General features: G+C 51.8%; 1 protein-coding gene across 2 annotated transcripts in view; it reads right to left on the reverse strand.

The window, feature by feature from the left end:
• The window catches only part of Ralb (RAS like proto-oncogene B), a 39,478-nt gene that overhangs the window by 26,920 nt on the left and 327 nt on the right, over positions 1-12,231 (reverse strand). The window contains exon 1 of one of the 2 annotated variants that reach the window (XM_076547226.1): positions 11,962-12,034. The exons of the other annotated variant lie outside the window; for it this stretch is intronic. The gene's annotated coding sequence lies outside the window, so the exon portion shown is untranslated. Of the gene's footprint in view, positions 1-11,961; positions 12,035-12,231 lie in introns of those variants that run through there. 2 annotated transcript variants of the gene reach the window in all.

The following is a 12,231-nucleotide window of genomic DNA, read 5'->3' on the forward strand; positions in this document are numbered from 1 at the left end:
TGTCTCTCCCTCGCTAGCCCGCCACACCTAGCCATCTTACCTGTGTGCTGGGACTCAAATCCAGGCCCTCGTGTAGGCCCAGCAAGCACTGAATGAACCACACCCTCAACGCTTGCCTATGTCGAACGCCTGGACGTACTTATGGGACTCCACATGCATGCAGTGCCTGCAGAGGCCAGAAGGGGGCATCAGGTCCCTTGGAACTGGAGTTACAGGGGGTTGTGAGAAGCCCCGTGGGAGCTGGGAATGGAATCCGGGGGTCTGTGTGGGAGCAGGAAACATTCAACCTGGGAGCCACCTCTCCAGCACCCCCCTCCCCCCGTATTTGCTTTGAGATACGGTCTCATCATGTTGCCCAAGCTGGCCTCCAACTCTGAGGCTTACAAGATTCTCCTGTCTCAGCCTCCTGAGTACCAACCAGTCACACACACCTCGGTCCTCAGCTTGGAGAAACGGGTTTTAGTTTTTCTATCAAAGGCTGCCAAGGATCAATATTTCATAACTCTCCCTACCTCCTACAACTTTTATGCAGAGGAATGCAAATCTTTTCATCTCCCCCACCTTGTAATACTTTTGTTTACCTGCTCCACTGCCTTACGAATTCCCAGAAGTTGATGGCCCAGGGCAGCCTGTCCTGACGCCTGTCCTCCATTTACTTAGAGCTGCCTTCTGCATGAGCCAACTGGGAGCGGACGGCGAGGCCAAACCACAGCCAGGGAGGAACAGCCAAGCTCCCCCTTGCCATGGGGGTAAAACAGGGGCCATCCTGGCCATGTTAGCTGCTTGCTCTCCTGGCTTGGGTGATGACATGCCCTTTTTGCAAAAATAGGAACTGCCTGGGGCTCAGTGGTTAAGGGCACAGACTGCTCTTTCAGAGGACCCAGGTTCAATTCCCAGAACCCACCTGGTGACTCACAGTTGCCTGTAACTCTGGCCCCAGAGGATCCGACACCCTCTTCTAACCTCTGTGGGTACTGTATGCACACAGGTAAAACAACCATAACCACAAAAATAAACGAAAGGGGAAAAAGGAAGAAAGGGCCTTGCTGGGTCACCTTCACTTCCTTTTTAACACGGAGAATATTCCCACCCCGAACAAGTGGATGGGCACTTTGGGTTGCCTGTCCTGGTTGCACCCTCAGCTCTGACTGCTCTAATGGTAATGTCCTGCCTGGGCCGTGCACCAGCAAGAGGAGCTGCCTCCTCTGCCAGGGCTTGGGGGGCAGGGGGCAGTGCTGGACCGGGACTCCCCTGCTGGGCCAGCACACCCTGAGCATAGCTCTGCCTCCTCCGGGGCGGGCATGAGGATGCCCCACGCTCCCCCACAACCAGGTCTCCCAGCTCAACACTGCAGCCACCTTGGCAACGACTGGCCCACTGTTCCCAAGCTCTCTGTGAAAGGATCAAAAAGGAAGGCGCAGCGGGGCCCTGCCGGGTGCACCACGTGCGGCAGAGGCTGGCAAGGGGTTTATTGGAGGAGGGGGAGAGTGAACAGCAGAAGGCCGTGTCGGAGTGGGGACATGAGAGACAGACAGACAGACAGACAGACGGACAGACAGAACAGGGAAGAGACGGGAGGAAAAGAGGCAGGAAGGCGAGCTTGGCTGGCGGGCACTTTTAAGGGGTGCACATGTCCCATGGCTGACTGTGGAAAGGCCCCTGGGGACAGGTGATGATGTCACCGCTTTGATGGCAGAGGCAGGCTGCTGTGCGGTGGAAACAGTGGGTGTAGATCTTCTAGTCTAAGAATGTTCCTCTACAGGCTTGTCCTTAAGGTGGTGGTGGTGGTGGCGTCGGCGGCGGCGGCGGCGGCGGCGGCGCACGCCTCTAATCCCAGCACTGGGAAGGCAGAGCCAGGCGCATCTCTGTGAATTCAAGGCCAGCCTGGTCTACAGAGCGAGACCCAGGACGGGCTCCAAAGCTACACAGAGAAAGCCTGTCTTGAAAAACCGGAAAAAAAAAAAAAAAAAAAAAAAGGACATATGATGTTGGCCTCCCCAGCCCTGTGTGCCCAGGCAGATTAGTGTCCTTTCTCCTCCTCCTCCTCCCTCCCCCTCCCCCCAGCCACTTCCTTAGTTGCCTCCTTGTTGCGAAATTCCCATATGGCTAAGGCCTAGCCTCCCATTGTAATGTCCTGTGCCGTGCCTGTCACGACCAGACCTCCTTCCTGCCGGCGTTCTCATGGACAGAGGACACTAATTCTAATTCTGCTTCTGACGTCATCGTCCTCAGGAACTACCCTGTTCATGCAGGTACAGGGGGGAATGAGAATATTCTAAGAGGGACATGTGCCTCTTTGGCTCTGAGAACAGTCGGACAATGACCCCATGAAACTGGCATTTCCCCAGGAATATGGAGCTGTGTGAAGTAGATGGAGGCCTCGGTGCCAGGCAGGGGGTGGAGGGCTTATCTCCAGGAAGAGACTTCACACAGTGCTGACAGCCTGTCAGCACCTCACAGCAGAGACTGGAGCCCAGACAATGCCGGGTCAGTGACGGGCAGGACCACACCTTGACCAGGACTGCTTGGCTTTGCACACCTCTTGCTCTCTATTTAAGCTTGAACATCCAGCCGGCACCCCGAAGATGGACTTACAGGGGTCACTGGACCTCTTTGCTCTTCCCAATGTGGCCACATTGACTAAATCTCCTTTATCTACTTCTCACTGTCACCGGTCTGTTTAATTGGCATGCTGACCACGGGCTGCTGAGCCCAGGCTGACTCGAACAGCCCTAGGAATACTAAGTTCCAGGCTTCTTCTCCAGCACCCTCACACAACCCCACACCCCCATGCCACGAACCTGAACCTGACCTGACCCGGGTTCTCCACTCCATCTCCGTCCTTCACATCAGCCAGGGCCACACCAGGTAGTCAAGCTCTCTCATTGACCTCCCTTCCTAGATTCCTGCTCTCCCACCTCCCGCCCTCACAGCTGACCCTGCACACAGACCCCAAGTTAACAGCAGTCAGAGGCGGCCTGGGCTCGAGCATGCACTGTGATGACCAATCACATAGTATGTAGAGAGTCTTCCCCTTCCTCTAAAATGCGTAAGAAGGGACCCTCACTCTGCCGTGTGGACCTGATCTCACTTCAGAGGCCTGATATGCTGCGGTCTGTCTGTCTGTCTGTCTGTCCATCTACAGCATTAAGTAACTCTTTTAGTAAATCACTTACCTTAAAAAAAAAAAAAAAAAAGAAGGAAAGACATTCTGACTCAGTGTCCCCTCTGAGTCCTGTATTAGTTACTTTTCCGTTGCTGTGATAAAACACCATGACCAACTTATGGAAGAAAGAGTTAATTTGGGGTTATGGTTCTAGAGGGTTCGAGTCCACGGCAGTGGGCATGCTCGGCAGCGATCGTGGGCATGGTGACTGGAGCAGCGACTGAGAGCTCACATTCTGAATTACAAGCACAAAGCTAAGAGAGCAAACTGGAAATGGGTGAGTCTTTAGCTCAAAAGGCTTTCAAAGGCCTTCTCCAACAGGCTGTACCCTACCCCCAGACCTCCCCAGACAGCACCACCAAACTGGGGGCCAGAGGCTCAAAAACACCTGTGGGGGACATCACATCCAAACACCACAGCCCGAACCTGCCATCTGCCTGTCCACTCACTCGCTCAAATCCCACCTGCCCTCCTGACACCTCGAAGCGCTGACCCAGCACATTCTTTCCGGGCTCTGCTGCTGCCCCAGGCTTAGGTGACACCTTACCAGGCCCTCGCAAAGACCTCCCCGCTACCTCTCACCCCCTTCACCACGGTTCCCAGTACCTGTACTAGCAAGCTGGCCAGGGAAGGAATTCAAGAGAAAAAAAAAAAAAAATCACACAAGCAGCCTCGTGTAACTTCCCGTAAAATGCAGTTTCAACCCCACACCACGAGGGGCGCTCACTCCCCAGAGGCTCTGCCGATGCCCCTGTGCCCTCTTGGTAGTGCCTGTCCTTCGAGACTTCAGACTCATGTTCCCCAGGCTGATCCCTTCTCTAGGGCTTTTTCTCACTTGGGTTTTTCTGCCTGGTTCTGGCTCAGGGTGCGACTCTTCTCACCCCTCCACACCCTCCCTGAGCTAAGCACACCCATCCAGGTGGCTGCCTGTGCCTCCCCAGGGCAGAGCCCTGGCCCCTCTGCCTTCCTGTGGCCTCACCTCATTGAGCTGTCTTCCAGGACTTCCAAACTCAACAGTTCCAAAACGTATTTCTCCATTCTTCATCCTTCCACCCTAGAAATCTGCTCCTCAGGCTGGCAAGGTATCTTGGCAGGTAAAGACACTTGCCGCCGAGGCTGACAAGCTGAGTTCGATTCCTGGGACCCATGTGATGGAAGGAGAGAACCTACTCCTGAAAACTGTCCTGTGACACTTGTAAACACGCATGAATTAAACAAACAAATGCATAAATAGTATCCTAGTCAGCGCTGTCAACTTAACGTAGCCCAGAGTCACCTGAGAAGGGAGTCTCACTTGAGGGATCGATCAGATTAGAGTGGCCTGTGGGCAGGTCTGCAGAGGACTGCTGTGGGCAGGTCTGCAGAGGACTGCTGTGGGCAGGTCTGCAGAGGACTGCTGTGGGCAGGTCTGCAGAAGGCTGTTGCATTGTTAACTGATGTAGGAGGACCCAGCCCACTGTGGGTGGCTTCATTCCCTGGGCAGTTGGTCCTGGGTGATACAAGAAAGCAAGCTAATCGTGCGCCTGAGAGTCTCCAAGCGGTATGTATCCTCCACGGTTTCGGCTGCGCCTGCCCTGATGTCCCTCCATGAAGTAAGCCAAATAACTCCGTTCTTCCCTAAGCTACTTGTGGTCAGGGTGTTTATCACAACAACCAGGGAGGGAAACCAGAATAAGTACTCCTTCGCCACCAGCCCACCCCACAATAGCAACTCAAGCCTAGGGGCAGGACATCAGACATCAGTCAAGCAGATCTGGGGGGCCTTCCAGACCCCCTCCTTTCTCCCCGGTTCTACTCACTAGTTCTCCCGACTCTGTCTCCAAAGGACCTTTCCCATCCACTCCACTCTTCCATTTTCTCTGCCCCAACCAGACTGCAGCAACCGGCCACAGCGGCCACAGAGGCCACAGCAACTGGCCACAGCGGCCACAGCGGCCAGGCCCCTGGTGCCACCTCAGCCCCTCTTCAAGCCACTGTCCACACAGGCCCCTGCAAGTGTGTGTGTGTGTGTGTGTGTGTGTGTGTGTGTGTGTGTGTGTGTGTGTGGCCTGGAGTTTACTGCTTAGGCTAGACCGGCTGGACAACCCCTGGAAGCCCGTTCCCACCTCCTCAGCACCGGGATTACAAACTCAAGCCGCCATGCCAGTTGGGTTTAGCCTTGTCTGGTTTTAGCATGGGCTCTGGGGATTAAGCTGAGGTCCTGTGTTTGCATGCCGAGCCCCGTAACAAATAAACTGACTCCCCAGCCCGTGGGATTTTCTAAACCAGCAAACACCAATGTGTTTAGCATTGGTTCACCACTGGTAAAATCTAAACCCTCCTTCTACACAGGGTCGTTCCCCACCAGCCCTTCCTCTCCCAATCCCTATACCAGAGCTTCCTTCCGGCTGCGAATATGGCTCAGGTTAGCAGAATGCTCGCTCGCTCCCATGCTTGAAGCCCTGGGTTCCATTTCCAGAAGCACACAAAGCTGGTGCGAGGTGTGCCTCTGTAATCTCAGCTCTTAGGAGGGGGAGACAAGAGGATCAGGCTGTCCTCAGCCACACAGGGAGTTCAAGGACAGTCTTAGCTACACGAGAACCTGTCTCAAAAAACCAGCAGCGGCAGACAGACCTCTGCAGCCGTTGTGACAGGAGACCAGAGCATGGGGCCGGGGAGATGCTTCAGTGGGCATTCAGATGCCCGGAACCCGAGTAAACAGAGTGCTGTGATGTGTCTGGACTGGACCCGAAGAGGCAGGGACAAGACAATCCTTAGGGCTCGCTGGCTGGCCAGTCTAGCAGAATGGGCTAGCCCCAGGTTCAATGAGAGACCATATCTCAAAATGCGCAGGTGGCTGGGCACGGTGTTGAATGCCTTTAATCCAGCATCTGGGAGGCAGAGGAGGTGGACTTCTGTTGAGTTCCAGGCCAGCCTGGTCTATATGACTTCCAGGCCAGCTAGGATTGCACAGTGAGCCCCTGTCTCAGAAGAGAAAACAAATCGTAAGTAGAGGGACTGGCTAGACAGTTCAGCAGCTGACGGCCGCCAAGCCTGACAACCTGAGTCCTATCTCTGGGATTCACATGGTTGGAAAGAGAGAATCCAAGTTGTCCTCTGACCTCCACACATACACGTGTATTCAGTCTCCACACACCAAAACAAATAAATGTCTATTAAAAACCTACACAGACCAAAAATCATTTTAAGTTGTTCACTAAGGAGATCCCTTTGTCAATGATTTTTTTTTTCACCAACTTATTTTAGAGTTGATTTAAAAGAATCTCTGCATTCCATTTAGTTTGGGGACCAGCAAGTTTTAAATTTTTAATTTCTAAAGCTGCTGCATATCTGGCTGATTAATTCTCGGGCCTGACAATGAACTGGAAAAAAGAAATGAGGTTCCAAGTATGATATGGAAGTTTCTAGAACAGCAGGAACTCCGGATGTATCTTTGTCCCCTACAGTACCCACAAGCTTTGGGAAGCACCGTAACAAAAATCATCTCAACAGTGTGTAGTCTAAAACTTTTAAAAAAGAAGCTAGGTGTGGCAGCACAACTTTAGTCCCAGCACTCGGGAGGCAGAGGCAGGGGGATCTCTATGACTCAGCCCATCTGGTCTACAGAGGGAGTTCCCAGAATGGCCAGGGCTACAGAAGAGACCCTGTCTCAGAACAAAAACAAACAAAAGCTTTTAAAAAAGAAAAAAAAGTGAAGCTAGTCTTCAAGAAGGCCAGTGGTGGTCTGGACGCGACTCGTTGCAGAATGTGAGCTCAGCATGTGTGAAGTCCTGAGTTGGATCCCCAGCACCATGCAGACGGTGTACGGAGGTGGACCTACCTTTGTTAGCTCAGCGCTGAGTAGGTAGAGGCAGGAGCATCAGAAGTTCACAGTTGGGACTGGAGAGATGGCTCAGGGGTTCAGAGAACTGAGTTGCTCTTCCAGAGGACCTGGGTTCAGTTCCCAGCACCCACATGGTGACTTGTATACCTTCCCAGGATCTGACAACCTGTTCTGACCTCTCTGGCTCTTGCACACACGTCAGACACATAATCTCACACAGATATACACATACACATAAAAATGTAAAATTAAATTAAAAAAAGAAAACAAATTTCTTGCTCATTTAATAGCAAGTGCTGTTTAGAAGTAATGGAGCCAGGATGGAGATTTAGCTCAGTGAGAAAGCAGTTGCCTCGTGTACACAATGTCCTGCGTTCAATTCTTAGCACAGGGGACTAAAAAATTTAAGAAAGAAAAAATAAAACGAATAAAATATAGTGGGACACAGGGCTGGGGAGATGGCTCAGCAGGTAACACACTTGCCTTGCAAGTGGAAGATCCTGAGTTCAGTCCCCAGAACTCACGTTAGAAAGCCTGGAGTAGGATACTCCTGAAATCCTAGCCTCGAAGAATGGGGAGCCAAGAGGACTGGATTCCTGCAAGTCACAGACCAGCTAGCCTGGCCCACATGGCAAAGTTCAGACAAATGACAGACCCTGTCACACACACACACACACACACACACACACACACACACACACACACACACCCCTCCTGTGCTAGGGGGAATAGCTCAGTGGTAGAGCAGTTGCCTAACATACACAAGGTCCTGGGTTCAATCCTCAGCAGCACAGGAAGTAAAGTTCTGGTATTCCGCCTTCCTGGAAACAGTTCACAGAGTTCCACCCCAATAGTTCTGGTTGTTATTACAGTGTCTCCAGCTACAAAGTCTCCAAGGATGAGATGAATGGGGGAGGGTTAGTCACAGAATCCGGAGAGGTTCACCATGATGGAACGATACAGCACAAACTCCCAGGCTTCGAACTGTGGTGGTATTGTGTTCCCCAATATATCATGCACCCTAATAAACTTATCTGGGGTCAAAGAACAGAACAACCACTAGATATAGAGGCCAGAAAATGGTGGCACTCACACCTTTAATCCTATCACTTGGAAGGCAGAGATCATCTGGATCTCTGTGAGTTCAAAGCCACACTGGAAACAGCCAGGCATGGTGACTCACGCCTTTAATCCCAGGAAGTGATAGCACAAAGCAGAAAGGTATATAACGAGTGAGGACCAGGAACTAGAGCTGGTTAAGGTTTTAGGCTTTTGAGCAGCAGTTCAGCTGAGATCCATTTGGATGAAGATGCAGAGGCTTCCAGTCTGAGAAAACAGGATCAGCTGAGGAACTGGTGAGGTGAGGTAGCTGTGGCTGCTTCTGCCTCTCTGATCTTCCAGCATTCACCCCAATACCTGGCTCTGGGTTTGATTTTACTAAAAAGACCTTCTAACAATTCGTACTATATCGAACTTTTTATGGAGCCTTAAGTCAAGGCAGGAACCTTGAAGAACTTCAAGGCAAGAGTGAAGATTTTTTTTCTTCCATTTTTTGTTTTTTTTTTTTTTGGTTTTTCGAGACAGGGTTTCTCTGTGTAGCTTTGCGCCTTTCCTGGAACTCACTTGGTAGCCCAGGCTGGCCTCGAACTCACAGAGATCCACCTGGCTCTGCCTCCCGAGTGCTGGGATTAAAGGCGTGCGCCACCACCGCCCGGCTATTCTTCCATTTTTTGTGTGAGTTTACGTAGATGTGTACTATCTGCTTGTGCTGTAGGTGCTCTGCACACATGTGCACACACATGTTGAGGTCGCTCTGCACACAAGTGCACATGCATGTTGAAGCCACTCTGTACACAAGTGCACACACATGTTGAGGTCGCTCTGCACACAAGTGCACATGCATGTTGAAGCCGCTCTATTCACAAGTGCACATGCATGTTGAGGCCACTCTGCACACATGCATGTTGAGGCCGCTCTGCACACATGTGCACATGCATGTTGAGGTCACTTTGCACACATGTGTACTTGCATGTTGAGGCCCAAGCTCACGTCAGGAATCACCCTCAATCTGACTCAGAGCTCACTGATTTGGTGAATCTCAGGCTCTGGCCCACTGTCTCCAGGAGCTCATCTCCACCTTCCCATGCTGAAGTTCAGCAGGCTGCTGTGCCCACTGGGCATTTATTTGGGCTCCGGGGATTGAAACTCCAGACCTTATTGCTTGCAAAGCAAGTGCTTTAACCACTGGGCATCTTCCTAGCCTAAGAATTAAAACTCTCAGGCTCTATCCCTAGCACCAAATCAAACACACAGACAAAACCTCTACTTCCACTGCCTACCAAGAACTCTCCAGATTCCATTTACGGTTACAACTCTCATCTTCCTATATTTTTGTTGTTGTTTGTTTGTTTTTGTTTTGTTTTGTTTTGGAGACAGGGTTTCTCTGTGTAGCTTTACTGCCTGTCCTGGATCTCACTCTGTACACCAGGCTGGCCTCAAACTTGCAAAGATCCTCCTGGCTCTGCCTCCCAATTGCTGGGATTAAAGGTTTGCACACCACCTCCCGGTTTAAATGTGGATGGCCTCAAACTTGTGATCCTCCTGCCTCTGCCTCCTTCAGCAAATCCTACCAGAGTATGCCACCACAATGGACTCATTTTCCTATCTTCATCTGTCTAGGTCCTATTTTCCAAAAGCTATCCAGTAACTCACACCCACGCTTTTCTCACAAAGAAGCCTAGAAAAACATGTCCTCAGGCACAGTAAAACCTTGCTGGGACCTCAGATAAGAGCAGCCACTGTTTCCAGTGGGAAGTAAGTGGAAAGGAAGGGGAGAGGCCGGGGTGCCACACTGGTGGAGCGTGTGCCTGGTCCTGCACAAGGCCCTGGTCCAACTACACACAGACACACAGACACACAGACACACACACACACACACACACACACACGTAAAGAGTGTGTGCCTGGTTGTGCACAAGGTCCTGGTCCAACTACACACACACACACACACACACACACACACACACACACACACACACGAAGTAAAGGCCCTGAAGTGGACAGAATCCACAGCGTACCTACAGGGGACTGCACCTCAGTTTCTTTCCCCTTACCTCAGTTTTCTGTTATTGGAACAGACTTAGGACTCCACTTAAAAAGAAGAAAGCCTCCAGGGCCGACAAGGCGGCTGAGTGGGTAAGGTGCTCGGCATGCAGGCCTGACTACCTGAGTTTGATCCCGAAAACCCAAGCAAGATGGAAGGAAAGAACAGACTCCACACATGTGCACAGACCCAATAATAATAAATAACATGGCGGGGGCTGGAGAGACGGCTCCTCAGTTAGAGGCACTTGCTGCTCTCCCAGAGGACCCAAGTTTGGTTCCCAGCATCCATGCAGGGCAGCTCACAACTGTTTGTAACCCCACCTCCAGGGATCCCATCCATGCCTTCTTCTGACTTCCAAGGGTATCTGCACACATAGGCAATCGTGTGCAGACCACACACACAGACACACCACACAAATAAAAATAAATCTAAAAAACACATTATACATATATAAACACATACATACACACACAACGTACAAATAAAAATAAATCTAAAATACACATATGTATATACATTTCTATATAGACACATACACACATACGCACAGATACCTCACAGCTCCAGCCAGCGGCTCCCTGGCTTGCTGCTTTGGGGGCTGTAGCAAAGCAGTGTATCACGGAGGGAGTGCATGACAGCTCAAGCCGTCTACCTCGCGGTAGACAAGAAGCAAAGTCAAGAAGAGAACAGCATCTCCACCTCCCCTGTGAGGCCCGGAGAGACTGCACCCCAGCAACTCGGACAGCTTCGCAGGCTGCTGAGCCACACAACTCCAGTCCTGAGGCTCGCAAGGCGAATGCGTTAACCACTGAGCCTCCGCATGAGACTCTTGGCGGGCATTTCATCAAATCCTAGCACCGCCCCCACTCCCACAGAGAGTATCTGAAACACTTCCCACTGGACATGGCGCTGACAGCGGGGGTGGGTGACGAGCGTTTTCACGGCGGCACTGATGCTGGAGTTCTGAGGAGAGAAAGGGCCTCCTCTGGACCACAGCACCAAGAAAGTTCCCGAGTCAGGCTGGGGATTTGGCTCAGGTGGTAGAATTCTTGAACATATATAGGAAGCCCTGGGTTCCATCTCCAGTACCGCATGGCAGAGCACTGAGGGGTAGGGGCAGGAACATCAGAAGTTCAAGGTCACTCTCATTAGCTATCAAGTTCCAGGTCAGCCTGGGCTACAAAAGACCACGTCTCACACACACACAAGGTCCAGCGGCCATCCCTGGCTCAAGTCTCCTGTTCTTCCAATATTCAACGCCTCCTTTCACGGTCCCCCTGCTTCTCACCACTTCAGCACCACAAACCAGACTTAAGAAGTGTTCTCAGGCTTGACATACAAGAATCTCGCTCTGTTTAAGGCAACCTTCACTTGCACATCTAAAACACATGTCCTCCCTCCTTTCCTCTCTGAGAAGCCTTGTTCATTCAGTATCCTCCAGACTTAAGAAAAGTGATTAGGGAATCAAGGCAGAGCAAGGAGTTCTCTGTCAACCGCGGTTGAAGGCAAATCAAAGAATAACCTGTCCCCTGGAAACTCCTGACGCTCTCCCAGAACACCACCCTGATATCATCAAAGTCCCAAGGTTCTAGTATTCACTTGGAAATGAACACAGTGGGAGGAAGGAAGGACGCCGCTGTGGGTGTGGCGCTCTCCGGGACTCCAGGTCGGAGCCATGCACCCGGAGCCAACACGCCCGTGCCGGGAAAACCCTTCAAGCCACCGTGCTTCCAGACGCCACCTTCGGTGCTATTCACGCTCCGAAAGGTATTTGGAAGATAGGATCAAAAAGTAATTCACAACCAACCAAGCTCCTTCCAAACTTCAGGAACCCAGCGCCCAGGTCACCCAAGTACAAGTTCCTACCTTTAAGAAAGAAGTTTGGGCAACATTTTATCGCTCTGAAAGGGACTGAGGAAGCGGACCAACTCAGGCGGGAGGCCCGAAAAGGCAGGAAGTGGTCATTTGTGGGAAAAGGGAAGGACAGGCGGCAAAGGAAGAGAAACTGGGGCGCCTCCCCCATGTCCTCAGCACCCCCAGATCCGGCTGGGAGGCCCTCCGGCTTTCCCAGGGGACACCTTCCAAGCCAAGCGGGGCGCGGCCCGGGGCGTTGTCCTTCTTCAGGGGACACGTCCC

This window comes from Peromyscus maniculatus, chromosome 11 (genome assembly GCF_049852395.1).
Source record: "Peromyscus maniculatus bairdii isolate BWxNUB_F1_BW_parent chromosome 11, HU_Pman_BW_mat_3.1, whole genome shotgun sequence".
In the NCBI taxonomy this organism is placed as follows: Eukaryota; Metazoa; Chordata; class Mammalia; order Rodentia; family Cricetidae; genus Peromyscus; species Peromyscus maniculatus.